Source organism: Balaenoptera physalus (assembly GCF_965194825.1).
Source record: "Balaenoptera physalus genome assembly, chromosome: 11".
Taxonomy (NCBI): domain Eukaryota; kingdom Metazoa; phylum Chordata; class Mammalia; order Artiodactyla; family Balaenopteridae; genus Balaenoptera; species Balaenoptera physalus.
In genome coordinates, this window is record NC_138896.1 from 28,929,857 (window position 1) to 28,957,100 (window position 27,244).

Here is a 27,244-nt window from a genome sequence, read left to right on the forward strand (position 1 = left end):
AAATTATCCAAATTGCCCAGAAGAGCATCTCTGTCAGTTATATGTCCAGTGAGCGTCAGAGTTTTTCTAAAAGAAAAAATAGTCATTAGTTATTAGAGCATTGAGTACAAAGGAACATATAATCTTCACTAAATGAAGTTAAGAACTAGGAGATTGTTAAGAATATCTTGAAATGTTGGGCCATTTGGAAATGAGCTCCGGGCTTCCCTGGTGGCGCAGTGGTTAAGAATCCGCCTGCCAGTGCAGGGGACACGGGTTCGAGCCCTGGTCTGGGAGGATCCCACATGCCGCGGAGCAGCTAAGCCCATGCGCCACAATCACTGAACCTGCGTGTCTGGAGCCTGTGCCCCGCAACAAGAGAGGCCGCGATGGTGAGAGGCCCGCGCACCACGATGAAGAGTGGCCCCCACTTGCCGCAACTGGAGAAAGCCCTCGCACAGAAACGAAGACCCAACACAGACAAAAATAAATAAATAAATAAAATTTAAAACAAACAAACAAAAAAGAAATGAGCTCCATATTGGATGTAACTCACAAGGCTCATCCACAGGCTGATTTGGGTTTCAAGTTTCTTAAAGCAGAAAGCAACTCCATTATTTCCCACCACCCCCCTTCAAATCCATTCTCTAAATCTATTGTTTGCTGTAGAAATACTGCGTAACAGTACAAATGCTTCTTTGAAGAGTCTAATATTTCAGGGAAGGTGCCAGAGGGTTGCAAGAGAAGCATCCCATCTAAAAGTGGAGCATAAAATAAATGACTGCTCCAGATCCCCCCTGCATCTATGATTCTACACAAACATATAGAATAAACCTTTTGGAGGAAATTATATGTGATTAGTCACGTTATTCATGTTAGCATAATCCTTCAAGCAATAAAATATACACTAGTGCCCTCACATTTGCTAGTTAATGATCTTTTTGACCATGAATAATGCTTCTTAAAACTGTTCTTGTAACAGCTTATCATAGAAAAATCTACAAACATCCCCACTCCTCATCACCCATAAAAGTTTTAAGTATTTTTTGAGTTACGAGGATTCACCCAAAAAATTTTTTTCTATGATTTCACCATAAAAATTAAGAGGTAACTTGAGGTATAGCCAGACCCAAGGCCTCCTGTCTAAATTGAATGGACTTTCAAATGGCTATTTAGCAGATATGGAAAAGAGAATGGTAAAGCATCACCTCCTAAGATGAAATAAACACCATCAGTTAGTATCAAGGATGACAGTCTAATTCTGTTCAACTTTATCCAGTCTTAGAATTATCTTCAAAAAATGGTAGGCAACAAATTTTCCCTCTTACCTGCCAAATTGTCACTGGTTTAGGGCAGGAGTTAGCAAAAAGCATGGGCATTGTAAATAGATAATTTCTTATACAAAGGGTCTGAAAGTGTTCTGCCCAAAATGAGCTTCCCCACTGGGCTTCTCTGGCCTCTGAAACTTTTACCATTTTTTGCCTGAAGGCTTTATCACCCCAAAATTTATTTCTAGGTATATATTATCTGAGAACATAAGATGTGAATCTGTCAGCACCCATGAAAACTTTAACATTGAGGAGTTTATGAAATGAGTTACTTGGTACCCAGCAGCAGCCAGTGGAGCTGAAAATAGTGGGATACAGGTAACATCAATTACGACACAGAGGAGGAGGGTGGAAACATTGTAACCCATGGGGATCCTTGAAAGAACCTGGAAGGCCATGAAATATCCAGAAAGTTAACAAAGAAGCACCCAAGAGCTAGGGAAAGGTGGTCAAAAGAAAGAAGAACAGCAAGAATTGAAAACATTCAACCTCTAGAAGTAAAATTTCTCAGCATTAAGCCTGATACAAGGTAAGCAAGGAAATTTTTTAAATTTCACAAGTCTGATGGATGGCTTATCCAGGTCTTTGTCAAGTGGGTTGACAACTTTGTCAAGTTGGCCCATTTTTACTACTGTCTTCAAGGTTACCCACAATAAGCCTAGGAGAGAAAGGGTCTGTGGTTAGATTCACTTTGACGTCAACTCCATAAATCTGTGCCCCTCGCTAAGCTGGAGTTTTATGGGGAGAGGCCAACAACTCAGGACCAAACTTCCTTGCACCTCAACTCCGAAGACCAGCCAGCCGGGGCCCAGGATCGTGAGCAGGAAGACCATTACTAAAGACCAGGGGGTGGAGTTTTCTTTGTCTTCTTTGCTCTAGTCTCTCTCCTGTCCTCTTCAACCTCAGGCTCTGCCTTTCCCGTTGGAGAACCATGGTGCCTCACACCATCACCCCCACCCCATCCTTTCATGTCAAATTCTTCTCTAAAAAAATGGACTTGCACATTTTGTTGACATAGGAAGATGCTCACAATATATTTGGTGGGAAAAAAACTATCAAAGAATTAGGAAACATTTTTTAAGAGAAAAAAAGTGTAGAGAAATATATAGAAAGATTTATGTCAAGGGGTTAAAATTTTTCATTATAAATCGTGATAGTCTAGTTATTATGTATAGTGATGTTAAGAGTTATTTTTTCTTTACTTTTTATTTGGGGGCACTCGGTGATATATCCATTTTCTAATTATGTAGCAAGGGTATATTACTTTTATAATATTTATCATCTGTATTTTAATAAAGGAGTTGTTACCGATTATTTATAACATTAGTGAAAATTTTACACCCATCCATTCATTCATTTGTATAAGTATTTACAGACTACAAGTTATGTGGCAGACCTCTGCTGAGTTCCTGAGTTCCTTCCCTTGGGGCTTTGCCACTAATGGGGTGCCTCACAGGAGCTGAGTTAGGAGATTTTTCTGCAAAAGACTCTACTCATAGCCCTGAAATCTCACCACACATGGAGCAGGTCACATCTGTGCCCCAAATCGTGCACCAAGCACTGCCTTAGATGTGTGTCAGACACAGGTCAGGGACCCAAGTGACACCTTGGGAATTTTCTCCCCCATTCTTGAGTCTCTTCTTGCTCACTGAGTGTTGTGTAAATTCAATAAGCATAAACCGTGCTCTTCATGACGGTGTTTTACTGTGTCAGCAGCTGCCGGGCCTTAATGTGCATCAAGCGGTAATCATACTCATACTAATATGTTGTAAAAGAGATCTGTATCCTAGTGAAGCGATTTGGATGATTTTGGCATATATAAGGATATAGTATTTTTCTTTTATACATAAAAATGGAACCTGCAAGAGTTTCAACAAAGTGGCAATCAAGAAAAAAAAATAATTTGGGAACCCAAATACCCGCAATCCAGGTCTCCAGAGAGGTAACCTTTATCTGTTAGTTAGTGCTAATGAGATCCTTGCCTTCTCTACAGGGGAAATGTTCACAGCCACAAAGAAAACTAGTGCTCAGCTGAGGTTGGCTGTCAAACAGAAATGCGCATTAACACCCTTCAGGTTTTTCCGCTGTGGTTCAATATGATGCTAGAGAAGAAAATAAAAGTCATTTTTTTTTACCCACTTAACAAGACAGGAAACATGGGGAGGAAGAGAGGGCTGGAAGGAAAGAGAGAGGAAATGAAGGAGGGAAAAAGGAAGGAAAGAATATTTTCTGCTGCAGAACCAAGCCAGCAAGAGAGCAATCAATTCAACTCAGTAGCTTCTAAGCCATGTAAAAAGGGGCTGAACTGTCTGTTGAGAATAATAACCTTCGAGTCAATTTATTCCTAAGCAATTCTGCTTGAAGCAAATTGACAAGTCTAAGGCGTTGGGAGGATTGTAAGCAAGAGAGGTCTGCTTTAATATTGTCTTAAATCGTTCGTGATAATTTTTTTAAGTGTCAGCTGTCACGTAACTCCTATTTCAACCAGCTCTTCTTTTCTGAACTTCTGAGTAATGAGTTTCAAATTAATTTTTCCCACATTCTCTCCAAACCACTTTTCCTAGGCAAAAAAGATGAGGTACAAATTTCATATAATAATTACTATTTTAATTCCCAGCCCTCAGTACTTTTCTCTCCTAGAACAAGGGCCCAAGCACCCACCCCAATTCACCTACCAGACAATACTGCCCGCCTCTGGCATGGGGCACCTTTTCCTCTTTCTCTCCCAGGGGTCTTCCTGTACCATATACCTTAGGATCCTTTCCTAAGGAAGCAATCAAATAGCCCAAACCTCTGCAGATCATCAAGGTAGCACCTAGCCTAGAGATTGCCTCAAGAACATATGGGAAACTGCAAACCCCAGAGATGATGCTGGAACCTCAGGATCCCTATCAGCATCATGACAGAACACCAGACCTGCAAACCCTTCTCAAGTTGGAAATACATATATTTTTTTATTCAAACAGAAAGTCTGAAACATTTATATTAACATATTTCCATACAAATAACCCAAAGAAAGTTTAGTATTAGTTTTTGTTTGTTTGTTTGTTTGTTTTTTTATACTGCAGGTTCTTATTAGTCATCAATTTTATACACATCAGTGTATACATGTCAATCCCAATCGCCCAATTCAGCACACCACCATCCCCACCCCACCGTGGTTTTCCCCCCTTGGTGTCCATACTCAAGTTGGAAATAGTTTTGTCTGCAACCTCACGGTCGACATTTCATTGTCTCCCCCTGCCCTCAAATTCTAGTGTAAAAAGAAACTTGGGCAAAATAAAATAACTTTGAAAAAAGGGTACGAAATGCCCTACTTCCTTCCCCAATTCACTTCCTGCGGGGTCTGAGCTCCTCCATCTCTTCAGATCAGATCGTGTTAGCTGTGATTCCTAGTTATGAGGTCGCCCTCAGTAATAATAATGGCCAACATGAAGCACGTGCAGAATCTTCAACAACTGAGTCTATTCATTCCTTTGAGAAGGAATAAACCATACCACATGAGGTTTTAAAAAAAACTGGGAGGAACAAACCGGCTAGACACACAGTTACTTTGGCAGGAAACTCAGAGTACCTCAGACAGATCCGAAACTGCAATTTTACAGTCTCTCATTGTTCTACTGCTGGGTGCCTTCTTGTTTTATTCCTGATCTGAAATTCTGTTTCTGACAGGCCTTTTAAGCATAAGTTGATAAGCATTAGTTGATAGATTTCACCCTAAACTCAACAGGAGGAAAAAAAATCCAATTTGCTTCATCAATTACACGGTGGCATTCAGAATAAAGATTCAGACAGAATCTTCAGAAAAATTCAGCTCTAACTTGGTCCTAGTTCTTACAATCACACAGAAGAGGGGGAAATCCCCTAAACGTGAATTAAGGACTGCTGTCTCTGTGCCCCATGAATCATGCCTTGGCAATCGTCGTCATACCCTTTAAGTGACCATTCAACTCAAAGTTCTATTTTCCCGACAATCATCTTAGAATTTGTTGTTTCTTTGTTATTTCGTCCCCTTATTAAAACTCACCAATTTAAGGATCTGCCAGAAAGAAATGTCTTTCCCTGGGCTTCGCAGGCTGGGTTTGCTCAGATCTTTCGATGCCTTCCTATTGGCTCTTCCCAAAGCAACACTAGTTACTCTGTACTTCAGCTGATTTTAAACAGTACCAAGTGAAAGGTGTTCCTTTTCTAGACTTTCCTGCTCTCTCCACCCCTCTGCTGAAAGGACCAATCATATCCTTGGAAAAAATAACCTCATCTTATTGAATTATTGAGAAGAGATGCAATTTTTGGAAGCTTAACTTATTGCTGATTAAAAACCCAGCTGCACCTACTGGGCCCTGATATTGATCAGAAACTAGAATACGGTACTTTAAGATACCATATGCTTGCTTTTTTTTTTTCCCCAGATTTTTACGTCTCAGATTACTCTTTATGATCGAGAATTAAATCCTAAAGCTTTTTATTAATTGTTTGTCTTCTTAGGCTTTTTTTTAAAAATCAAAATATACTCTCTTCAGTTACCTAACATAACTGCCTGAGAAAGAGCACAAAAATAGAAAAAGAGAAGCTCACACGTAATTTTTAAAGCATAAACGTTAACATTTTGTCCTGACCTGGTTTACAGCTCTAAAGATTTATCAGAATTGAAAGTGAGGTTCTTGCTCTTTGGCATTAAGCATCCACAGGATCTAACATCTAGCATTGGTCGGATACTCTTCCCATAACTGGCACTATGTTTAACGTTTCACATTAAAACCCCATGACAGTAATGCTACAAAATAGGTTGTTGTTATTATCACCATTTTGTCAATAAGAATACTGAGATTTAGAGAAATTCAGCAGCTCACATGATGTTACACTACTTAGCTCCTAGTAGAATGTCATTAAAAGCTTGTGGACTAAATCAATGAACAAGACCTTCACCCACACATAACACTATTTCAAATGTGTTTTCATGGACAAAAGGGGGAAATTGCATTTATTTTAGAGAAGAAAAAAAGGTATGTGTCAATAAACACAGTCATTTCAGACAAGCCTCCTAAAAGATAAGATTATTTCAGATCAGCCCCAAAAAGAAATATTCCCAGATTTTCCAATATAATCTCGATTTTAAATATTCTATCCTATCAACACTGTAACTGTGCTTTTCCAATCAAATAATCCCATTTTGTAAATTTCAGATTTATTGAGGTATAATTGATGTACAAAATTTTAAGATATTTAAAGTGTACATCATGGTTATTTGATAAACATATACATTGTTAAAGGATTCCCCTCCACTGCGTTAATTAACTCATTCATCACCTCCCATATTTATCATTTTTTTTTTTTTTGGTGAGAACATTTAAGTTCTACTCTCTCTTAGCAAATTTCAATTATACAATACAGTGTTAAGTTTCAATTACAGTCACCATGTTATAAATTAGATCCTCAGACCGTATTCATCTTATAGCTGAAAGTTTGTACCCTTTTACCAACCTCTCCCTATTTCCCCCAACTTCCAGCCCTGGCAAACTCTTCTCTACTCTCTGCTTCTATGAGTTTGACTTTTTTTTTCTTTAATAGTCCACATATAAGTGATACCATGCAGTATTTGTCTTTGTCTGGCTTATTTCACTTAGCAGAATGCCCTCAAGTTCCATCCATGTTGTCACAAGAGGACCTCCTTCTTTCTCATGGCCAAATAACATTCTATTGTACACATATACACATCTTTTTTATCCATTCATCTTTTGATGGATACTTAGGTTGTTTCCATCTCTTGGCTACTGATATGATCTCATTTTTGAAAATCTTCTCACCATAAATCATGCCCCAATTCATCTCCCATCACCCACTTACCCTCCCTCTGGAGATCAGATACCTTGTTTTTCAAAGCCTGGATTTGGAGCACAAATTTGTCTTTCCTGGAGGTGTGTGATTTATTTTTTAAAACTTAAAAATCATTATGTCTTTCCAAAGAAAGATGTTGAAATGAGAAAAGTAATGAAAAGATGCTTAAATGGAGGGAGGGGAGAAAGAGTACAAAGAACATTGACTTTTTAAATTTGCATGTGGATTCTCTACTAATGCCAGACCATGCCTTGTGCACAGATTCATGCTTGCCACAAAATGAAATCTCTGAGTGCAGATTCATAGACCCAAGTTCCAGGATACGAAAAGATAACTAATGGCCACAGAAATTCAGAGTTAAGTGTCCAAAGAGAGGCTCAAATGCTGGAATTCCAAGAAGGAAGACACCAATGGTTTGGAAGAGGACAACATCATCTATGCAATATAGTAGTGTCCATAGGACTATATGGGTAATATTATTTATTTCTTAAAATAAAGAATATCAGTTTTTCCACCATGAGCCAGCAAATCTACTGGGTTCTGGGAATAACAGTAAAACAACAAAGTTTGTTCCTTCCTTCATAGAGTTTCCATTTTAATGGAGGTGCAAGGTCACGACACAAAATTTATTCAGTTACTATTGAGATAAGTGCTTAACCAATAAGCATGAATAGGAATTACATATGTCTTCAAACTCGTGCAGTGGGAAATCCCTGTTTTAGAAGTGGGCCAAGGGAAGAGAGAGGATGTGCCTTGATAAGGGTACTGAGGTAGGTAAAAGCATCAAACCCAAGGCAAGCTGTCTTTTATTAGATCCAGGACCTAACCTCTGCTGAGGCCCCTGGTATCCAACCCATGACAAGAACCTGTGAAGTGTACATCACGCACATCTCAGGGTCTCAACAAAAAGGATCTCAGTACCACCACCAGGAAAATAGTAGTTCCCAGAATCTGGTCCACTGAACTGTGTTCCCTGTTACATATTCCCAAATAATCTTGAACTTCTCCTTCATAAAGCTCCTTTTCTAACGTGTGTATCTTCTGCCTGACAGAAAAATTCATGACAACAGGAACTACGTCTCTTGGTCACCAACGGTGTCCCCAGGACCAAGCACAGCATCAGAAGCTCACTCAGTAGGCACTCAGTAAATATTTGTTGAATGAATCAATCAGTGAAGAGGGGGGTGTTCCGTGTTAGAACCGAAGCCAAGAGGCAAGGAGTTGGGATGACACGGCGGAGGTCCTACACAGCAAGCTTGGATGGTGTTGACTGTTTCCTTGTGAAAAAAAGAAAGAGTAGGAATTTGAGTTTTATCCCTTCTTTCTTCCTTCTAAATTCTTCTGATTATTAATCATGGTGCTATTTTTCTGATCCTTCAATACAACTTTTTAGTTAAAAGCTCTTGGGCTCCACATTTTGACAAAGGAAGATTTTCTCATCCATTTATTTGTCCTTAATCTTCTTTGTTTGTCATTTTGACTTAACACCAATAATACTCAAGCAGATGGTTATAAGTTAATGCTGCTTCCCTAGGATTTAACATATAAACTTGGGCATTAGGAAAGATGCAGGCTTATTCCTCATTTTATATAAGGGAAGCAATCACTGTAAAAATCCATCTCAGTGAATGTTTTTTCCACACAGGAAGCAAAAAACCTATGCATCAACTTAACTGAAATAATCCAACTTGTCAGTTGAGCTATAACGAATAATGTATCTAGCAGCGTTTTTCCCAGAGTATTAGCCTCTATCCAGCTCCCTGGGTCCATGCTTTTGAAGAACTGCTTCCATCTTAGCTGAGAACAAACTCTAATTTAAGTCATCTTAAGGGAGGTACAATTATTATTTTGAATATCCCTGCCCAATAACAAATCAACTAGTGCAACATTTAAGCTCTATTACAGTTAACTACTTTTTTTTTTTTTTTCCTTATTCCCTCCTCAGAGACTTTCTCCTTTCTTTGGCTAGAAGGTTCATATTATGCGTATCTTCAAGGATTTCCCTCTCACTTCCTTCATACACTACCCCAATGACATCTTTACAGTGTGTCCTTCCCTAGCCACCCAATATAAAATTGTCCAGCTTTCTGCCTTGAGAGAGTTGCAAGCTGTAACTCAGGGAGGAAGAATCAGACTCTTTGAGTTAAAGAGATGGAATGGGGAGGAAAAAAAGAAGGAAAATATCATCTCTAATGAAGCGATAAATCAACCAGTCGAAACTGACCCAGACCTGACACAGATGTTAGAATTAACAAACTAGGACATGAAAACAGTTATTATTATAATTGTCTTCTATATGTATGTTCAAAAGTTAACTAGAGAAATGGAAAATATAAAATATAAAAATGTCCCTAAAGATGAAAACTACAATGTCTGAGATTAAAAAAAAAAATACTCTGGATGGTAGTATTAGATCAGAAAATACTGGTGAATTTGAAGAAAAAGCAATAGAAACTCAAAAATGAAACATACAGAAAAAAACAGAATTTTATATATATAAGTTTTTTCGTATTATTTAAATCTTATTATTTAAATGTAGTATGGGATGTATAGTATATGCAAAAGTAAAGCAAATGAAAACATCACAAAGATCATGAGTGAAGAAAAAAACGTATAATATTATGTGGTTCTTATGCTATATGCAGCATATCTATCACTTGAAGGTAGATTGTGATCAGTTAAAGATGTGTATAATAATTCCTAAGGCAACCACTAAAATAACAAAACAAAGAGTTGTAGCTAATAAGCCAACAAAGGAAATAAGATGGTATCATAATAGTAAAATGGGAAGGAGGAGCAAAGACTAGACGGTGTCTTCGTCAGAGTTCTCCAGAGAAACAGAACCAATAGGGGGTGTGTGTGTGTGTGTGTGTGTGTGTGTGTGTGTGTGTGTGTGTGTGTGGAGAGAGAGGGAGATTTATTAGAAGAAACTGACTCATATGACTATGGAGGTTAATAAGTCCAGCAATTTCACTTCTGGGTATTTTCCCAAAGAAAACAAAAATACTAATTTGAAAAGATATATGCACCCCTATGTTCATTGCAGCATTATTTACAATAGGCAAGATATGGAAGTAACCTCAGTGTCCATCGATAGATGAATGGGTCAAGAAGATGTGATATAGTTAGATAGATAGATAGATGATAGATAGATAGATAGTTATAAAATGTTATTCAGCCATAAAAAAAGAATGAAAGAATGAAATCTTGCCACTTGAAACAATGTGGATGAACCTAGAGGATATTATGCTAAGTGAAATAAGTCAGACAGAGAAAGACAAATACTATATGATTTCATTTATATGTGGAATCTAAAAATGCAACAAACTAACAAAATGTAACCAGAGTCACAGATACGGAGAACAAACGGGTAGTTGTCAGAGGGGAGGGAGTGGGAGATGAATGAAACAGATGAAGGAGAATAAGAGGTACAAACTTCCAGTTACAAAATAAATGAGTCATGGGATGAAATGTACAGTGTGGGGAACATAGTCAATAGCTATGTAACATCTTAGTATGGTGATAGATGACAGCCAGACTTATGGTGATAAATATATAGAAATATATAGAAATAGCCAATCACTATGAACTATATAGAAATATCAAATCACTATGCTAGAAATATCAATATATAGAAATATCAAATCACTATGTGTGTAACAGGAATTCACATAGTGTTGTAAGTCAATTACACTTCAAAAACAAGCAAACAAACAAACTTATAGAAAAAGAGATCAGATTTGAAGTTACCAGAGGCAGGGGGTAGGGGAAGAGGGAATTGGATGAAGGTAGTTAACAGGTACAAACATCCAGTTATAAGATAAATAAGAACTAGGGATGCAACATACAACATGATTAATATAATTAATACTGCTGTATGTTAAACATGAAAGTTGTTAAGAAAGTAAATCCTAAGAGTTCTCATCACAAAGAAAAAAAATTTTTTTCCTTTTATTTTGTATCTATATGATGATGGATGTTCACTAAACTTAGTGTGGTCATAATTTCATGATGTATGTAAGTCAGATCATTACGCTGTACACCTTACACTTATACAGTGATGTATGCCAATTATAACTCAATAAAACTGGAAGAAGAAAAGAAGTTCTAAGATCTGCAGTAGACAAGCTAGAAACCCAGAGGATTAGATGGTATAGTTCCAGAGTGAGTCTGAATGCCTAAGAGCTGGGAACTCTATTGATGTAAGTTCCAGTCCAAGCCCAAAGGCAGGAGAAGGCCAGTCTCAAGTCAATGACCTAAGATTCCATCTTAAAAACCAAGAATGAAAAGAGAGCAAATGTAAACAGAAGAAAGGAAATAATAAAGATAAAAATGAGAACCAATGAAATCGAAAACAGAAAAACAATAGAGAATGACTTAATAGAACAGTTGATGGCCATTAAAATATTTCCTGAAAGAACAGTCCATGTTTTTGCCTCAGTGAATGATTGAGCAATGGGAGTATATTTATAATTCTGTGGGTTTAGATCAATGATTTGAAATTTTAACTGGACATTAGGATTACTTATCGAGCTTGTTAAAATGCACGTGTCTGGGTCTCACTGGAGATTCTGGTTCGGGTCTTGTTATGCATATTTAAAACCCCGCTGGTGACTCTGCTGGACGTACCTCCACGCTTAAGAGCTCTTGACTTATGACATATGATATGAGACTCTGTTTGTCCTTGCTTTATTTTCATATTGATATGAAGAGGTGATGACACAGAGTTCTCCTAAAGTAAAGCATTCCTCAGAAGTGAATGTGTGTGTGTGGTGACAAAACGTCAGGAGAATGGGAAATGGGAAAAGCCCTAGATCATTCCCTTCCACATCACAACATACCCCCAACCATAGTGCAAGATGCCATCCATGACAGCTCAACATGGCAGCCTGATGTCCTCCAGGTAATTGCTCCAAACAAGATCGAATATAAAACACAACTAAACATGAAAGCAGCTACCTGCATTATAAAACATCAGCAAGGGTCTATAGGTTCTAAAATAATGAGAAAAGGACAAATTTGTCATCAAGAGAAAGATTATCATCAAGAGAAAGATTAAACAGTACTCCATGGGGAAATTTATTTCTACCTAAAGGAAATTTTGTTCACCTGATGACTAAGATGATAGTTAAAAAATAATGGTGATGACGGTAATAATAATAATTCCTACCATTTATTGAGTGGCTTCTATATGCCAACCTATACTTATTTGTGTGTGTGTGTGTGTGTGTGTGTGTGTGTGTGTGTGTGTGTGTAGAAGGAGGGAAAGACTGAATTTGCCTAACAGTGGTGATTACCTTGTAAGTCTGTGTAAGTAAACAGTCCCAAAAGCTAAGTTTACAAGAATTTTTGATCCTAGACCAACAAATCAATCATGCCAATCACAACAATATTTTAGGTTATTAAAAGTTATTATCCCCTGTTTGAACCCCTTAAAATTTCGTGAACTATCCTGGCTTGTCAGTTGAAGACCCAAATGTGGGGAGTGGTGTTTACATCTTCTGTCCAGCAATCCCAAAGAGGAACTTCCAAAAGCACTCAAAGAAAGTGAAGTTAAAGTTGCTGGCACATAAGTAAGCTGCCGGTCTCCACTCTGCAAATCTTCTTGCCCAGATGAGGCAGTGAGGAAAACAGAGAGCCAAACCAGCTGACGTTTTCCTGGGCACACTCCTAAGTGCTAATGCAAGTCCCTGGTAAGTGAGTAAATGCTGAATGTTGTGATTAAATGAAGCATGAAGCATGTTGAAAAGGAGCTGTGTGGGCGTATGTTTGGAAGGGAATTTATAAAAGTTCTCATCAAATTGGCTCTCTGAAGATTTACAGGGAGCAAAGTGGAGAAATACTTTATTCCCTTCACAGAGTTTCAAAGAAGAAAAAAAGTATAAGAGACAGAGGAAATGATCTTTTAAGACATAGTTATTTTAGCACCAACTGAAATTTCCATGTAGACATAATTTGAGAATCCCTCAGGTGACACTTTCATGCAATGAAAAAATACTATGATAGAATTTTTAAAATTTATTAACCCTCAAAGTTTATTTTAACAGCAAACAAAATTCTCCCAATCTCTCTCATGTCAATCAGAGGCATAAATAGGACAGCTGGTCAGCTAGTAGCGGTGGGTGTCAAGAACCTCTACATAATGATATCTGAACAATAGATTTCATTTACATATTTTATATAAACTGTTATTGCTGTTCATTACACATTTTCAATCCCATGCAGTTTATGCAAACATTTTTTGCTTATTCCTGTTTCCTAGTTATATCCTTTATATTGACTGCAATCATGTAATAATGTATATCATGAATAATAAAAATAGAAAACAGGAATAATCAAGAAAAGTCTCTAAGCACATACATATAGATGTGGGTGTGTACATCACAGAATTTATCTGATCAGATTCACATATCTATTTACTCTTACTTTAGATACAATTCTAACAAGCCTAGTGACTTGGTTTCCCTGACTACAGGGTGTTGAAAAGAAGAGATTAAAAGTACAGAGGTAGTGCGAGTTTCCCGGCAGTCCAGTGGTTAGGACTTGGCACTTTCACTGCCGTGGCCCAGGTTGGGGAACTAAGATCCCCGCAAGCCACATGGCGTGGCCAAAAAAACCCCAAAAAAACCCCCAAAACAGATATCAACCACAGCAGGTTTCCTGTGTACATAGTTTAAAAAAAAAAAATACAGAAGTAGCATAATTTCCTCAAAGTTCATCCATGTTGTAAAATAAGACAGAATTTCCTTCTTTTTTAAGGTTGAATAATATCCCCCTGTAGGTATATACCACGTTCTTTTTATTCATTCATCCACTAATGGGCATTTAGGTTGCTTCCACCTCTTGCTTGTTGTGAATAATGCTGCAATAAACATGGGAGTGCAAATACCTCTTTGAGATCCTACTGTAAATTCTTTTGGATAAATACTCAAAAGTGGGATTGCTGGATAATATAGTTTTAAGAACAAATACAGCATGATCACTTATATGAGGATCTAAAGTAGTCAAACTCAAAAAAGCAGAAAGTACAATGGTGGTTGCCAGGGGCTGGGGGAGGGGAAAGTGAGTGCTGTTTAATGGATATAGACTGTCAATCATGCGCGATGAAAAGCTCTAGAGATTTTCTGTACAACAATGCACATAGTTAACAATACTGCGCTGTACACTTAAAATATTATTAAGAGGGTAATCTCATGTTATGTGTTTTTTACCACAATAAAAAAAGTACGGAGGAAAACTAGAGATGCCAGGGATAAAAGCAAGAAGTGATTGCAAGAGCCACTTGGGAAGACAGCTTGGCAGTTTCTTACAAAACTAAAGATAGTCTTACCATATGATCCAACATTCACGCTTTTTGGTATTTACCCAAATGAGTTAAAACTTATGTCCACACAAAAGCCTGCACACGGATGTTTATAGCAGTTTTATTCACAAATGCTGAAACTTAGAAGCAGCCAAGATAATCCTCAGTAGGTGAATGGATAAATCCAGATAATGGAATATTACTCAGCGCTAAAAAGAAATGAGCTATCGAGCCATGAAAAGACATGGAGGACATTTAAATGCATATTATAGAGTGAAATAAGCCCTTCTTAAAGAAAAATACATACTGAATGATTCCAACTATAGGGCATTCTGGAAAAGGCAAAGCTATGGAGACAGGAAAAAGATTAGCGGTGGTTGGGGGCTAGAGTGGAAGGAGGGGTGAGTAGGCAGAGCACAGAGGATTAAAACTATTCTGTACAATACTCAAATGGTGGATAGGTGTCATTATACATTTGTCAAAACCCATAGAATGTACAACAGCAAGAGTGAACCCTAATGTAAACTATGGGCTTTAGCTGATACTGATGTGTTAAGGTAGGTTCATCGATTTTAACAAATGGACCTCTCTGGTGAGGGATGTGAATAGTGCTGGAGGTTGGGCACATGTGGGGGCAGAAGGTATATAAGAACTAACTCTGTGATTTCTGCTCAATTTTGCTGTGAACCTAAAACTTCTCTAAAAAATAAAGTTTATGAATTAAAAAAAGAGGTGATTGCAGGCCACCAGCCAGCAAGGGAAAGGGAAAGTCAAATATATATATATGTAAATATAAATATATATATATATGAAAATAAATAATTCATTAAAAAATTAAAATCTAGAGGGTCAAGATAACCAGCTCTGCATATGGTGACAGCACTGGGGGGCATCAATGTTTTCTATCACAATGTAATAATGAATAATCAATATTCATAATTATGATCTTAGTCAATACACAAATATTTATTAAGCTTTTTCCAGGTGACAAACATTGAAGGGAGAGGAGACGTGGTTTATGATGATTTTGGTCATAGATATTTACGTAACTCTGGGCTTTTCTTCCGGTATGAGTAGAAAAATTAAGATGTGCGGTGCAGTCATGCACAAAAAGGTAGAAAATTCCAGTGCCATAAGTTAGGTGTATATGGAGCTTGGGAGCTCAGCCTGAGACAGAGACAGTCTGTCTCAAGTGTGGGAAGTTGAAGGGTAATTAAGATTGAAATTAAGTGTAATATAGTAATTATAAGCATAGCTTCTGGAGTTCTACTTCCTGGGTTCAAATCCCAGCTCCACTACTTACTAGCTGTATGCCTTTGGGCAAGTTATTAAAGATTAAATGAGTGAAAACAGGCAAAGTGTTGAGAACAGTACAAGAAAGGTTTGCTGTCAGAACTTAAATAGGAGAGGAATGAGGAGTAATGAGTCCAAAAGATGTGCACAAAATGAGCAATGTGATCCACGTGGTCAGGCAATAATAAACAACTGCAGTATATATGTGCATCCACTCACCCATGTCAGTAAGCTAAAAATAAGTCTAACAGTACAGGGGAAAGCTCACAAACTGAATGGTTAGAAACCAAATAGCAGTTGAGAGAATGTTCTTACAGACAAACACATGGGTTCAAACACCAGGTGTGGCCGAGCCATCTTAAGACACTGAAACTCTCTAAATCTCATTTTTCCAGAAGCAAAATGGAGATACAAATATAATGCCTATGTTAAAGAATTGTTGTGAAAAATAAATGAGATGTGGCCTGTAACGCACACTGCTTGACAAAATTATTAAGAATTTTCTGGCTAACTAAAGGAAGAAAACTTCTTTGATTGCAACCACTTTATTAAAATGACTTTTGAACTACATTTATCTGCTTTCAAGTCTTCATAGACTTGTAACCCTCGTGGCTTGTTGTCTAGCTAGAAGATGGCTTTTGTCAAAGAGGTGGTCTTTCTCTGCCTCTTCATATGCTGCCCTGCTTTCTGGAACACTTATCCTCTGTCTTCCAAGATCAGCTAAATATCACCTGTATGTATCGTTCCATTCTCACCATCACACTCCAATACAGAGAACCACTAATTCCTCAGTCACTTCAGTTCCCATAGTTCCTTATACTGACCACTATTATACTGACTATTATAGCACACATCTCATCGTACCTTAGTTAATCCCCTGTGCCCTTGCCGATCCCCTCTGTGTAATTCTTAAATACAGAGACTGTGCTTTGCTCATCATCTTTGTACACCTCACACCTTCACCTAGCCTGCCTCATTGTAAACATTCCAAAATGTTTACTACGCCCTCAACATGTTGTTTTGGAATGTTTACACAGAGGGGATCGACAAAATAGACATTTCTCCAAAGAAGACATACGGATGGTCAAGAAGCACATGAAAAGATGCTCAACATCACTAATTATTAGAGAAATACAAATCAAAACTACAGTGAGGTATCAGCTCACACCAGTCAGAATGGCCATCATGAAAAAACCTACAAACAATAAATGCTGGAGAGGGTGTGGAGAAAAGAGAACCCCCTCGCACTGTTGGAGGGAATGTAAATTGATACAGCCACTGTGGAGAACAGTATGGCGGTTCCTTAAAAAACTAAAAATAGAACTACCATATGACCCAGCAATCCCACTACTGGGCATGTACCCTGAGAAAACGATAATTCAAAAAGACACATGCACCCCAATATTCACTGCAGCACTATTTATAATAGCCAGGACATGGAAGCAACCTGAATGTCCATTGACAGATGAATGGATAAAGAAGATGTGGTACAGACATACAGTGGAATATTACTCAGCCATAAAAAGGAACAAAACTGGGTCATTTGTAGAGACATGGATGGACCTAGAGACTGTCATACAGAGTGAAGTAAGTCAAAAAGAGAAAAACAAATATCGTATATTAACGCATATATGTGGAATCTAGAAAAATGGTACAGATGAACCTATTTGCAAAGCAGAAATAGAGACATAGAACGTAGAGAACAAATGTATAGACACCAAGGGGGGAAAGGAAGGGTGGGATGAATTGGGAGATTGGGATTGACATATATACATTACTATGTATAAAATAGATAACTAATGAGAACCTCCTGTACAGCACAGGGAACTCTACTCAGTGCTCTGTGGTGACCTAAATGGGAAGGAAATCCAAAAAAAGGGGGATATATGTATACATATAGCTGATTCACTTTGCTGTACAGCAGAAACTAACACAACATTGTAAAGCAACTATACCCCAATTTAAAAGAAAACCATAGTAACAGTAATTGGAACTGAACGTTTAATGCCAGGGTCTTTATTTCTACTTCACCCAATCTGTGAACCTTCATCACTGACATCTACATATTGTATGTATATTAGAAATACATGGTCAGAATAAAAACTTCAAGGCCTGGATTGGTTAAGTTTCATTTAAAGGGTTTTACTCTGATTCATTTTTCTGATTCATCAAATGTGCAAAACTGGAAGTTAGCATTTGTTGTCCAACAGCGTCTTTAATTTAGAATGCTTAGACCCCTGAGTTAACTATTAGCATGATGTCATGGAGGAAACATTTCTGGAAAGTAATATTACTCATTCTCATCACCGATCTGCATTTAAGGGTTGAAATCTGAAGCTCGTTATTATGTATGTGGGCAATCACCTTGGGAAGTATTGACTTTGCACTGTCCTCATTCATTCTCAAATAATTCTTTTTTCCTAAAGAAACTTATCAGGGTTTAGAGGGACCTTTACATTAAAAACCTAAGATCACATTAGTGACAAATTCCAGTGTGCATGCACATGCCTGTGGGGGGTGTGTGTGTGTGTGTGTGTGTGTGTGTGTGTGTGTGTGTGTGTAGGGGGAGGACTTTCCCCTCAACACCAGCAACAATTCTCCAGACACCAACAGGGTGTCCTGCAATTCAACTCAATTCTGACACTATCTATCTGGAGACAGCATCAGATTGCACAGGTCAAGGACAAGACTGTTTATCCTCCACCCACCACTTCAAACACCAGCCAGCTGCAAGCCCAGGTTGTTATCTGTTTCTGATCAATAAGCTACAAACTGCAGGCTCTGGACGCCCTCCAGTTCAGAATGCCAACTGCAAGCCCAGGTTGTTACCTGTACTTCTGACCAACTGCCTATAAATTGAGGTTCCAATGACCCCCTTTTCAGGTTGGATTAATTTGCTAGGGCAGCACTCAGAGCTCAGAGGAACATTTTAATTACTAAATCACGGGTTTATTATAAAAGGATGTAGCTCAGGAACAGCCAAATGGAAGAGATGCATAGGGCAAACTTGCCACTCTCCCCAAATCTCCACGTGGTCACCAAACCGAAGCTCTCCAAACCCTGTCCTTTTGGGGGATTTTTATGGAGCCTTCATTACACAGTCATGATTGATTGAATGATTGGCAACTGGCAAGGGATTCAACCTCTAGCCCATCTCCCCTACCCAGAGGTTGAGGGGTGGGACTGAAAGGACCAACCATCTAATCACAGCTTGGCTCCACTGGCAACCAGCCCCCATCCTTAGGTGTTTTCCCAAAGTCACTCATCAACGTAACAAAAGGCACCTTTATTGCTCTTACCACTTAAGAAATTCCAAGGGTTTTAGGAGTACTGTACCAGAAATGGGGAAAAAGACCAAATACATATTTCTTAGTATAAATGACAATATCACAGGTCACAACTATCATTTTAATGAGAGTCCAGTTAAATTAAGTGCCTAAGTCTTTTTTAACGTCAGCTCTCCTGGTATCTTACTGGCATTTTTTATTCTTTTGAAACTAAAATATAACTTATTAAAAAGACTATAATATATCCTTACTAAATTTTCTTTGTTTCTAGTTGTTATTCTAAACTATAAAGATCTTTTTTAAATCATTGTTTTGCAAGCTCAGTACCCTACCAAAAAAACAGGTAACATAAATCCAACAGGAGGTGAATTATTTGTTAAACAATGGTACACCAACATCATGGAAATGTAATACTTCTCTTTAGCTTTAGATGAGTTGTACGGTATAACTGACTCTGCCCAATTAATATTTTGGGTATGTATTGTCTCAAAAGAGTTACCAATTACCAAAAAAATATTGGAAATTCACAGCCTAAAAATTTGAACTGATGGCATAGATATTCTCAAATCTTTTATATCTGTCAAAGAAAAATTTCTACCAGATATGAAAAAATTAGTTTTTGCCACAGCAAATGGTGCTCTGGTTGCTTTAGATCAAAATCTATATTTATTGGAATTTAAACAAGATACTCATGCTTTCCTCATTACTTCATTCCAGTGTGTGATACATATTGAAAATATTTTTGCTCACCTTTCAGAAAGAGTCTCTATGAAAAGTGTCATGCATACAGTTATTAAAATTGTTATATGTACAAAATATATATATTGCATATATATATGTGCAAATGCTAGAATTCATGACCAATTCATGGACTTCCTGAAAGAAATAATAAACAGTGAGTTTAATTATCTTGTGTTCTTTGCCAATATTCATTGGCTGAATTGTGGAAGATTCTTACAAGTATTTATTGTATTGTTAACTCCAATTCAAGACTTTATTGAAACAAAAGAAATGCCTTTCAAATATCCAATAATCAAAGAAAAAACTGAGGAGTTTGATTTATGTTTCCTCACTGGTATCACACTGCATATGAACGAGCTAAATTTTCAAATTCCAAGGAAAGAAAAAGCTTATTGTAACCTAGCTAGGCAGGTAAGATAACTTATGTTACCATCAAGACTTACAAGTTTTGTAATACTTATTTTTACACATTTTTCTAACATGAATCAACATAAAAAAGATTTTAATTGTAATTGACAATATTATATAAATTGGCTGCAAACACTACAGGAAAATTTGAACGATGCTTTCTTAACGTCGATAAATTTAAAATTGCTTTTCAACTTCAACAGTATGCCTTTGAAATTGATGTTAATAATACTGAGTTGGCACAAAAGTTAGTCAATTTATTAAACTTGAAAGACATATTTTTGAAAATTATATGCTTTTGCTTCAGAAGTTAGATCAAGTATTCTAAAACAGATAAAACAATTTTGTCAATGTGAATATAAATATTAAAGGAAAATGATTTTTTGGCACTTGATCTAAGTATTGAAAACTTTCAAATTTAGTTGGAACAATCTGGATATGTGAGTCTGTGTTTACTTTTTCAGTAGTAAATTTTATGAAATTTAAGTAGGGATCAAATAGAGCACTTGCGTTGAGATGTGCTGTAAGTATAAAACATACATCATATGTTAAAGGCTAAATTTAAAAAACTCATTAATAATTTTATGCTAATTACACATTGACATAATACATGACTAAAATAAATATCACCTGCTCTTTTACTTTGTAATGGGGCTGCTAGAAAACTTAAAATGAGAATTACATATGTGGATAGCATTATATTTCTGTTGGGCTATGCTGATATTGAAGATAATTTGAACAGCAAGAATGATCAACATTCTAATTAACATGTATAGAATGCTGCATTTAACAACTGTGGAACACAAATATTTTCATGTGCACATGGAATATTTACCAAAATTGATCACATGCTGGGCCCTAAAGCTAGTATCAATAATTTTCAAAGAATTTAAATTATCAAAAGTATGTTCTAAAGCTTATGAGTACATTTGCCATACATTTATAGTAATGAAAACAGACAGGAGAAATACAAATATCCAATGTTAATATAATACTCAAAGAAACAAAAATATCCCAGATGTACATATTATGCAGTCATTAAAATGGAAAGTATGAAGAACAAAAGCTACATGTGAGAAATAAATGTTGCATAAAAACATAGAACTCAAAACAATATACATACCCACACACATGTAAAAGGTATGTATTTTAAAAATAAACATATACAAAAGGAACTTAGAGGGTATTTTAGACACTATTTTCAGTAAAATTGTTAAAGACTATATTTTAACATTTTTTAAACATGTTTTTTATTATCTTGGAAGAGTGAGATCTTACCTAATGGTATTTCTGAAGTAAAAAAAAAAAAAAAAAGTAAAGAATTGAAAGGCACTATACCATGATGAATAGCACTATAATTTGAACTTTACAATTAGATTTTTTTAAGGATCAACTTAATTGCTAATTTACACAGGTGAGATTTCTGAAATAATCATTCAGTATTTACTCACAAAAAACCAGAATTTTTAACACTGGAATCTAATAATGGGATTTGCTTTATAAGAAATCCATTAATAAAGTAACTGTTATGATTCATAAATTGATAAAATATATTTTCTTTAATTTCTGGGCCAATTGGTGGAGAGTTGAAAGGGATTTTCTCTTTTTCTTCTTTTTTTATTTCTTTATTTCTTTTTTAGAAAATAAAATAGGAGCTACTTTTAGAAAAAAAGAAAATGAACCATTCCGGTTCATTACATGCAGAAATAGGATAGGAAACAAGCCATTTTAGAAACTGACACTTTCCTTTATATTTGCACGTTCAGTACTTGTTTCACAAAGACCAAGAATGTGTGAATATTGTCCACCAGTTGGCTGATTTAGAAGAGCTGTACTCTACAAAGTCCCTAGTAGCCTAGACTTTTAATTGGACGCTAAAAAAATAACCCTTGCAGTAATCAGGAAGTTCAATATTATAAGTAAAAAGGATAATAAGCAAGGAGCCATCAAAAAGCTATATTTATTTAAAGAGCAAAGATTAAATTGGCTTACTACGGAGAGTAAAGTGAATTACAGTAAACTTCCGCAGATCACCCGGCTCCCATTGACGCATTGGAAGAGACTTTGAAGCAACAACCAAAGAACACTTTTCTTTTCTCCCTCTAACTTCAGAATGATGAAAATCAGATTGCTCTATTTTCTAAATTCCCCTCTGTCTGACCTTGCTTTTTTATCAATATTTTTCCTAGCCTTATTTTTTAATTTATATTTTTATTTTGTTGTCTTCTTCCTTTAAGCTACCTCAAAACCTTTGTGAAATAGCATGATCAGTAGTGAAGAAAAAATTCAAAATAAATAGGTCAAATTATTAAATTTGCCTACTTGATTGTCAAGATCCTGTAACATAACTTATTAATGCTGCTTCTCACTAAACTATTCTTCATTTTCTCTCTTCTTAACTTGTAATTTACAGTACAAGTTAATGAATATGGTGATCTTCACCATAATGGTTGACGCCTCCTCTTGAATTCATTCATTCATTTTTATTCACAAATGTAGGAGGCTTAGTTGAAAGCCATAAAGAGTACCGTCCTGGCCACTGGCCTCCTGTACTGGGAGGGTACCAACGCTATGACCTCTGGGCTCTATGTATCCCTTATTCATTCTTCACTGCTCTTGGGGTCTGAGCATTAGGTGAGGAGGGGAGAGTCAGACTCGAGCTCACTGAATAACCAGTCATCACATGTAGACTGGTGGGATTGGACACCTTATACAGCAGAGTTAACAAAGAGTAGAACGAAGGTATGCTTACGGCACATCACAGGATCAACTGAACCATATTTCCAGTGAAATAACAGAAAAAAAAATCAAAGTGGAGACAAGACTCGTTGTTGACTTTGAATCAGAAGATAATGCCTGGAAATTAGTATTCTAATAAAGAATAGGGGAATGTCATATGAGTGCCTGAATAATTTTTAGATATCCCTGACTTGCACAACACCATCAAGAAAGTGATAAATAATAATAGTGTTTCTATTTATAAGATGGCAAGATTAGTGCTGCCTGGCGTGATAAAAAGGTCTAAAGGGCAATTCTGAACATCTCTCTGCTAGTGACACGTACACAGTTTCACTAATTACTGTCGATTCTGCAGCCAAGACGTTTGTAGACTTCTCTTCTCATGATTCCAGGCAGAGTATAGAAGCAAGGACATCTTTTTGCAGTGTGCTGTGCCTTTCTTTATGGCCTCAAAATTGACTAAGATTCAAAAGCCAACTTTTAACCTCTCTTCAAAGGCATTTGTGAGTCTACAGTTAGAACAGTAATCTTGCATTCCTGAATCAGCAGATACCAGATCCACTTTATCATAGTGTCAATACTCTCATCCTTGCCTTCTTGGATTTCCATAAAACTTGCTATGAAGGCAAACAAATCAAAGTTGACTGGTCCCTGAAGAAGGCCAAGCGCATAAAAGTATTGATAACAGTGTCAAGTAAATTGACAAGATGCTCCAACATACACTCATTCATTGAAAGGCACCAACATTTCTCTTAAATCTTTGGTTATCATCTTCATAGTTAGTAACCTGGCTAAAAACTGTCATACTTGGGAGGAGATCAGAAGTTGCCTTTTGGTGCTCCAGACATATATACTGAACACTAGCTGGATTTTTTTCTAAAGTGTAATATAAATCCTTACACAAAGTAAAATACCAAAATTAATATAAATAGTATGAATTAATATTAGCAAGAACAGCTTAATGCAAAGATGCATAATTATACCAAATCACAGACCCAGAAGACATAAAACAATAATTTCATCTGGTCCAAAATGCTAAAGATAATTATTCATGTTTTTTTTTTCTCTGAAACATGCTTACTAAAGTCATGGCCAACTATTAATTTTTGTCTTTAATACTTTGAAGGAAAAAAATACTTTGAAGGAATAGGAGTGGATTGATTGTCCTTATAAGGCCTCTATAAGGTTTTCCAAAGGATGCTCCATGGTTTATATTCTTAGATGGACTTACACCTTCCCAGAAGTAGCTAAAGCCATGGAAAGGATTTATAAAACACTCTCTTGTTGCTGACACATGAAGTCCACTAAAATCTGCTTTCCTCTAACTGACACATATTTCTTCTTGAAGTTTAAATGTATAAAAATCCTGAAAGATATATGATTTCTAAAGATAAATGGGCCAAAATATATATCAACTCTGGCAGCCACCGATGGTGCCACTGACACCCTTCTACAGAGAAGCAGCATGCCTGGACACCCTCCCACAATTGTTTCTGTACTGTGCCAATATTGCTGACATGAAAATAGGCCACTTTTATAACAGTAATGATATTATAGAATTGGCAACTAACTTTTTAAAGCCAGAAACTTGCTATACACTTTGGTATGGATATTGTTAGGTTTTTTTTCACCTTTATTGAGATACAACTATATATAACATTGTGTAAGTTTAAGATGTACAACATGATGATTTGATACACACATCTTTAGTTTTTTTAACTGAAGATAATATAACCAAAAAGAAATAAACAACCAAAAACAGGTTGGAGATGTTTCATGACCTCACTGAATCTCAGTTTCCTCATTAGGGACTTAAATACATTCCTTTATGTTTTATTTCTTCAACCATGCAAAAATCCTGATGAAAAGTTTTCTGAACTATCAGGACATGAAGTCCAGTACACTAATTAGCAGTTCTGCAAAATGCATGTTGGAATAGTAAGTCAAATTATGTTTTATCTTTTGTGTTAGACTGAATAATGGCTTCCCAAAGATGCCCATGTCCTAATGCCAAGAACCTGTGAATATATTACCGTACATGGCAAAAGACATTTTGTAGATGTCATTAAGTTAAGGATCTTGAGCTGGAAAGAGTATCCTGGATTATCCAGGAAGAACCAATGTAATCACAAGGCTTCTTATAGAGGGAGGCAGGAGGATCATAGACAGAGAAGATATGCTGATAGAAGCAGAGATCAAAGAGAAGAAAATGTGAAGATTCTTCACTCCTGGCTTTGAAGATGGAGGAAAGGACCACCAGCTAAGGAATGCAGGCAGCCTCTAGATGCTGGAAAAGGCAAGGAAACAATCCTCCTGTAGAGCATCCAGAAGGAATGCATCCCTGCTAACACCTTGATTTTAGGACTTCTGCCATCCAAACTATAAGATAATACATTTGTGTTCTTCTAAACCACTAAGTTTGTGGCATTGTTACAGCAGCAATATATCTTTCAACACTAATTCCACTCAACTAATCTCACATTGGGTGATGCAGCATTCTACACAGCTGGTAGTTAAATTCTTTGGAAAGCAATTGGCAATATATGTCAACAGACTGAAAATGTTCGCATAATTTGGTCCAGTGGTACCCCTTCTAAGACTCTATTCCAAAGAAATAACCACAAATTTAGACAATGTTCATCCTGGTATTATTCATAATTACAAAAACAAAATTTGAAATGGCATAAATGTCCAATGATAAGGGTGTGGTTACATAAATTATGTAGCATGTGAATTATCTATGAAACATTACACAGCAATTTAAAATATATTCGAAGAAATGTTAATGACATAGGAAAATCATTATGGAATAATAATAATAATAATAATAATACACAACTTACATGTGCAGTACATCCTCACTGCATTGTTTTAAAAATGTCTCTATTGGAGTAAAATGACAATCAACAGAAAATAAAATAAAACTTAGAGAATGATTATTCTCTAGATGAGTAATTTAACTTTTCAAACTCATGTCTTTGTATGTTTCCCAAATTTTCCATAATGAGCGTGTATTACCTTTACAATTAGTAAAAAAAAATAAAATAAATAAATTACACTATGTTGTTAACCCACACCACAATTCAATATGGAAACAGACTACTAATGAGAAAGGGACCCTCTAACATATAAGAGGAAACAGTCACTCTAAAAGGAATCAAAGGGGTTCACTCCAACAATAAAACCAGGTCCCCAACACCTCTCTGGAGGTGTACACCTCCAGAGGTGTACTCTGGAGGAGGGTACACATGCTTGATACCCCAGCTTCTGCAGCTGCTGCCTGATGGATGGGTCTCGCCTCCGACTGCCTGGCTCTGATAGCCAATGGGGCTGGTATTCACAAGTCCCACAGGACTGAAACATAGTAAGCAAACATAGTAAGTAAACATAGAAGCAGTTCTTAATTGGTGCAGGTACAAGTGCTTGCAGAGGCTATGCCCCTGGGGCTCAGCATAATGGGAACAGGCAAAAGCACAGATCTCTCAGTTTTTCCCTGAAAGGAGCTTGATTGCACACTTTGCATGCTGCTGACTGAGAGTCCGATTTCTAATTAGCATACATCGAAGGGCTGGCTGTGATCCTCCCTGGAGCCCAGGGGGGTGCCAATGGGCACTTCCATCACCTTCTCCCTCCTGCTCACTCCAACAATAAACCCAAGTTGCCAGTACCTCCCTAGAAGGAGCTTGTCTACACATCTAGCGCCCCAACTTTTATGCTGCTGCCCCAGGACAGATCATCAAATCACCCAGCTCTAACAGCCAATAAGGCTTCCATTCATGAGTCCCACAAGACTATAACAAACAAAGAAGCAGTTTTTAAACAGGAGCAGAAGCACCCCCTGTGGCTATACACGTGGGTCCAGCAAGCAAGGAGCAAGCAGAAATGCCCATCTCCCAGTTACTCCCTGGAAGGAACTCCCAGAAGCACAAGGAATACCAAATAAAATTAATATGAAGACCAAGACACATTATAATTAATTTGTCAAAAGTTAAAGACAAAGAGAGATCTTAAAAGCAGCAAGAGAAAAACAATTTGTTACAAGAGAACCTCTGTAAGACTATCATCAGATTTTTCAGCAGAAATTTTGCAGACCAGAAGGGAGTGGGATAATATATTAAAAGTGCTAAAAAGGAAAAAACTGCCAACCAAGAATAATCTACCTGGCCAAAGATGTCCTTCAGAATTGAAGGAGAGAAAAAGAATTTTCCAGAAAAACAAAAGCTGAATGAGTTTATTACCATTAGATACGCTATAAAAGAAATGTTAAAGGGACTTCTTCAAACTGAAACAAGAGGATGCTTATTAATAACATGAAAACCTATGGGGGCTTC

The 27,244-nt window shown here is 36.8% G+C and overlaps 1 protein-coding gene across 4 annotated transcripts in view; it reads right to left on the reverse strand.

Annotated features, from left to right (window-relative positions):
* Positions 1–8,336: 8,336 nt before the first annotated feature.
* The window catches only part of ADGRF4 (adhesion G protein-coupled receptor F4), a 72,212-nt gene continuing 53,304 nt past the window's right edge, over positions 8,337–27,244 (reverse strand). For 2 of the 4 annotated variants that reach the window (XR_014250469.1, XR_014250470.1), the window contains one exon: positions 26,156–27,231. The gene's annotated coding sequence lies outside the window, so the exon portion shown is untranslated. Of the gene's footprint in view, positions 8,420–26,155; positions 27,232–27,244 lie in introns of those variants that run through there. The other 2 variants (XR_014250467.1, XR_014250468.1) reach the window with 2 other exon arrangements.